This window comes from Petaurus breviceps, unplaced genomic scaffold, assembly GCF_028583685.1.
Source record: "Petaurus breviceps papuanus isolate PSGF00001 unplaced genomic scaffold, PetGlider_PUasm1.0 90822, whole genome shotgun sequence".
NCBI lineage: Eukaryota > Metazoa > Chordata > Mammalia > Diprotodontia > Petauridae > Petaurus > Petaurus breviceps.
The window spans coordinates 8,813,883-8,819,558 of NW_027187351.1; the positions used below are offsets into that span (position 1 = coordinate 8,813,883).

Genomic DNA, 5,676 nt, shown 5'->3' on the forward strand with positions numbered 1-5,676 from the left:
ATCTATCTATCTATCTATCTATCTATCTATCTATCTATCTATCTATCCATCTATCTGTCTGTCTGTCTGTCTATCTAGACACATATACATGCATATATATACACACATGCATACATATACATGTATATATCTACATCTGTATATATGCACATATAAATACTCAAACATTATTTTATACATATATACAAAAGTATATATGTATGTAAGCATGTATTATTGTTCAGTCATTTTTTTAATCAGATCCAACTCTTCATGACCCCATTTGGGGTTTTCTTGGCAAAGAGGCTAGAATGGTTTGTCATTTCCTTTTCCAGCTCATTTTACAGATTAAGCAATTGAGGCAAACAATGTTAAGTGATTTGCCTGGGGTCACTCAGCTAGTGTCTAGATTTAAACTCATGAAGATGAGTCTTCCTGACTTCAGACCTGGCTCTCTATCCATTGTACCACGTGTATGTATAAGTATAGGTATAGGTACAGGTTTATGCACGTGTACGTGTGTGTATATATGTATATATCATACAAACACATATACGTTATACATAAATATATGATATGTAATATATACTACATATATAAAATATGTGTGTATGGATATATTCAAATATAGATGCATATTTTTATGCAAAATGCAATTTGACATAAAAAAGTTGACTTAATAACTAACAACTACTATATTAATTAATGTTACACATTCTCTTCCTAACAATTTGGTGTCCAGCTACCTTTCCATATGCTTTAACCAAATTGTCCTTCATGCTATTCCTCATATGTGACATTCTAATTCTTGTCTCTGTGACTTTCCACAAACTGTCACCCATTCAAGGAATGACTCATCTCCACTTCCTAGAATGCCAATATTCATTCAAAACTCAGCTAATATGCTCTTACAGGAAACCATTGCTAATGGTCCCAGTAACTAGTGCCCCTTCCAAAATAATTTTGTACTCATTTTGCATGTACTTTATATGAACATATATACATATGAATATATACACATATATATAGCATCTTGGCTAGTGAATTGTAAATTACTTGAGAATTGGTAGTGTTTCACTGTTGTTTCTTTATACCCACCACCTGTCATGGTGTCTGTAACATACTAAAGGTACTTAAGAAATGATTGTTAATCTATTTAATTAGACTGAGTACTTCCAATTCTAAATCTATTGCCCTAGGATTCTATGTCTTTGCTGAAAAATGAAAGAGTTGGACTAAATCATTTTTCAGGTCCTTTTTAGTTCTAAATTTTACAATCAATGCAATTGAATTACCTGTGTAAAAACCATCACCACAAGTATTTATATACGTTATATATACTTTAAAATTTGCAGAGTTTTGTAATTATTATTCTATTTGATTATCATAATAACCCTTAAAGGTAGGTGCCAGTATTATCCCCATTTTTACAGGTGAGAAAACTGGAGCAAACAGAAGTTAAATGACTTGCCCTGGGTCATACAGCTATTAAATACATAAGACTGGATTTGAAACCAGGTCTTCCTGACTCCAAGTCCAGCATTGTATCCATTCACTACTAAGCTGTTGGATAGGGGGTAAGGATCAAGGGAGTTGACTAGAATGCTTTTCATCACTTGATTTCCATACAACCAAGTTGAGAAAACTACAGAAATTAAGAGGCAAATAATAGAAACAATAATGTGTTAGGTCTTACAAAAAATACAAAGATGTTTAAATGCTTTACTACCCCTTTATGACATATGAAGTTCTCTGATCAACTTATGGAATGAGAGACCAGTTAGACATTTGTCAGTCAAGGATTGTCTATACTCAAAGAGGTCTTTAAATAAGTGAGACACATTCTTTAAGGAGTTGGTGGAGAACAGAGATGGTCCTGTGGAATGTGACACTGGTAAAAGTTTAGAGCCCACTATGGAAGAAACTAGCACTTTAGAATAAATAGATTCTTAATTCTATAGGGAGGGAACATTTCTCTCACTCCTCACCACACCCACCCACTCCCATTGACAACATTTTGCAGGTGGAGACAACTCATCCAATAAAGAGCAGAACTGGGAGTTGAGGAAGGAGACAGTTCTGAAAAGTGATGTCTGTGAATCGAGAAAAGAGAGACATAGCCTAGTTATTTTTAAATTTAGTTTCATCAGAGCCTGGGGATACCAGAGGAATGACCTGTTCAGCAGTTAGTAAATAGACATTGTTTGAAGAGCTGCTGTGTGCCAGGCATTGTGCTAAACATTAGGAGCAGATGCACATAAGAAGAAAAAGGACATTGGGCCCCTGAAGTGGTGATGGTTAGTTGCCTGGACTACTGTGTTCCTGAAGGTTGTACTTTTTACTTCTGTACTATATCTCAATACTTCCTCTTCTTGCTGATACTGAATGTATTTTTGGGACAATATATCCAAGGTAAATGGGGGAAATATTTTGTAGGTGCTGAAAGTATGTTGCTTCCTCAGTAAATTTCTTTGCTATGAGCTAAATCATGTCCTTTTGATGACTATTGAAAGCAAATGCTTCAGTGGATACTCATGACTTATAATTTTAGACCTTGGAGTCATTGTCTACCTGGGGACCCTGGGGACTGTGATTCAGGGAATAAAAAAGGAGGGGGCACCAAGTTATCAAAGACTTCCCAGGCATATGAGGAATGTGCCATCCATATATTTTGCTGCCTGTGACCTCTTCCCGACCTGATTACCTCCTCATTTATGTTTCTTGTTGCTTAACCCTAGGGAAGGTAATTTCTTTTATAAATACTCTTCCAAGCCCTGACCATAAGTCTGTTCCTTAGGATGTATAGATTGTTCACGGAGTACTAGCAACTCTGGGGCCAGGGCTTGCTGAGCCCTTTTCAGGGCTGCTCATCCATCTTTGGTGTCTACCTTCACCAACTCTCACCTGGGACTCCAACCATCTTGGCCAATGGGTTGGACTAGGTTGAGGGTAACCAATAGGTTTCAAACCTGCCAGTAATTTAGGGAGACGTCTACCCCCAAGCATGGGAAGACTTTTCCTGGCAGAATGGGAGGAGAGCAGTTTGCTCCAACGACCACAGAGGTGACTGAAGTAAGTGCTAGGGAATGCTTAGAGTTTGGTCAGGCATCAAAGACACCAAGGCCATTCACTACGTCCTGGACCATTTCTCGTAGTCTTGACTTTTGTCCTGCCGCTGGACTTTTATGATCCAAGAAGACAGAGTAAGGCTGATAGGCTGATGACTTTGTTCAATTCAACTGAAATGCAATGCACGTGCAAGTCAAGACATCACCCACAATGGCATTGGTACTCTTCAAAAATGAAGGGTGCATAACATTACTCCAGTGGTGTCAAATTCAAATATAAACAGGAGACACCAAACCCTAAATAGGAATCCCTACAGTCTATAAACTAACTCAGTTTTAAAACATAATATTATCTGTTTTATTATATTTATGTTTATTTTGCATTGGGGGGGGCAATTGGGGTTAAGTGACTTGCCCAAGGTCACATGGCCAGTTTTGTGTTAAGTGTCTGAGGCCAGATTTGAACTCAGGTCCTTCTTACTCCAGGGCCAGTGCTCTATTCACTGTGCCACCTAGCTGCCCCCTATGTTTATTTTGTTAAATATTTCACAACTACATTTTAATCTAGTTTGGGTCCTGGGAGTGGCAGAGGCAAATTTTTGATACCTCTGCCTTACTCTATCTAATACAGCCTGATTTAACCTTAGCCTTTTGTTCATGTGAACCAGGCTAAAGTATTCAATTTAAGTGCCACTTTTGTGGCTACAAATCCAGCATTAGATTTAATAATGTCAGTGGCAGGTAAAGGAAAGTGAAATAGAAAATGATGACACCTAATTTTTATGAATTAAACAGGTGTCATAGTGACACCCTGATTCTTTAGGGTTGATGAAACTTTGGCTCTTCTCAGGGTCATCTCATATTAATTTTTTAAAATCTGCTTCCTCACATTAATAAGTGTCTTTAAACATGTGTGACTCCCATTACTGGCTGCAGAGTTTCTTCTATTCATTGGGATTCTTCTATTCATTGGGAAAATAGAGCCCCTTAGGTTACAAATTCATTTAAAAGAGATGAAATCATGTTTTTTTTCCATTCTCATTGTTTGCAATTCTCAGTACCAAGTCATAATTGTTGCTATAGGCATTGTCAAGTCATCTGAAGGTTTTGAATGATATATATGATCCCTGAGGGGCTGGACACTTGGAAAGTCAAATTCCTTTTCAGATTTGTACCTTTATTCACCCATTATTCCCAAAATTTTAACGTTGAAAATAGTGAAGTAGGCTTTAAAATTTTCAACACATTTGTCAAAGAAACCTGATTGAATCAGGCACACATGTTGGGTGGGGGGGTGTGTGATTAAACTTCTAGGTTCAAAAGGCCTTTAGAGGTCATCTACTTCAAATTCCTCATTTTACATTTGAGGGAACTGAGGCAATCCAAGTGAAATGATTTGCCAAAGGTGACAGAAGTATTACATAGCAGTGTGGCGATTTGAATCCAGCTTCCAAATTTTGCACTCCAAGTTAAATTTTCTTTCTGCTGCAACACAAGGATTGAATAAAAATGCAAGAGTTCAGGAGTACAAAAATAGTAATTTTTATATTATTTGGCTTTGACTTAGAATTCTGTAGGAATACTCACTTTCTCTTAGTCATTAATAATTTCACTTTAATACGTGTTCCCTTACAAGCCACGAAGACTTTTCTTGGTGCCAGAAAATGCATTCCTCCTGGAAAATAGCTCTATTGACCATATCTTATATTTCTTACTATTTCTCTAGGACATTCTGCCAAAGGGTTGAATCACCTTTGTTTTCCACTCCTCAGCTATAACTCATGCCCTGCTCTTTCTATGACCACCCACAAAGAATATAGTTTCCTACCCCCTCTTTAAGGTATACAACATAGACTTTTGAAGTCTCTTACAATGCAATCATTTCTTTATATGGTTCCAATTCCTTATTTAATGTGAATTTGCACTTTTCAATAGTTCTAGAAGTATCTTAACTATCATATTTTAGTTGACTCAGTAAATCACTTCTATATCCTCCACTATTCACTTTTTTCTTCATTCTCCCTTTCTTTCTCTGTAGCTTTCAATTGGCTATCAGCCAAATGCTCCATATTTTAGAATCAACAAATGTAGCTACACTTTATTACAATATCACAGATTTAGCATTATAAGGGGTCCTGGGAGTTGGTTTTTTTTAATACAATCACCTCATTTTATAGATTAGGAAGTTGAGCCTGAGGATAAGATAAATAACATGCCCAAGTTTACCTAGATAGTAATTCATATAGACTAGATATGCATACAGGACCCCTGATTACAAATCTAGCACCCTTTTTTTTTTCACTGTGCCATTTGCTGATTCTTTTTTTCTTTTTTATTTATTTATATGAATTCTGATAGTCTCCTGATTGTATTAATCATATGTACACACAGGAGAAATAGCATAACATTAAAAAGGGATTCTTATTCCAGGGAACCCTTTCAGTATGACTGCAAACTTGGATAGGAAAAATTACATCTTTGTTTCAATATAATAATTTTCTTTGGTAATCCTATATATTTTATTCAATTAAAAACATTATTCTGAGAAGGGTTCAATAATCTTGACCAGACTACCAAAAGAGTCTCTCTCTCTCTCTCTCTCTCTCTCTCTCTCTCTCTCTCTCTCTCT

General features: G+C 36.4%; 1 protein-coding gene across 1 annotated transcript in view; it reads left to right on the top strand.

Annotated features, from left to right (window-relative positions):
* The window catches only part of GFRAL (GDNF family receptor alpha like), a 32,964-nt gene that overhangs the window by 20,923 nt on the left and 6,365 nt on the right, over positions 1-5,676 (top strand). The gene's annotated exons all lie outside the window — the stretch shown is intronic.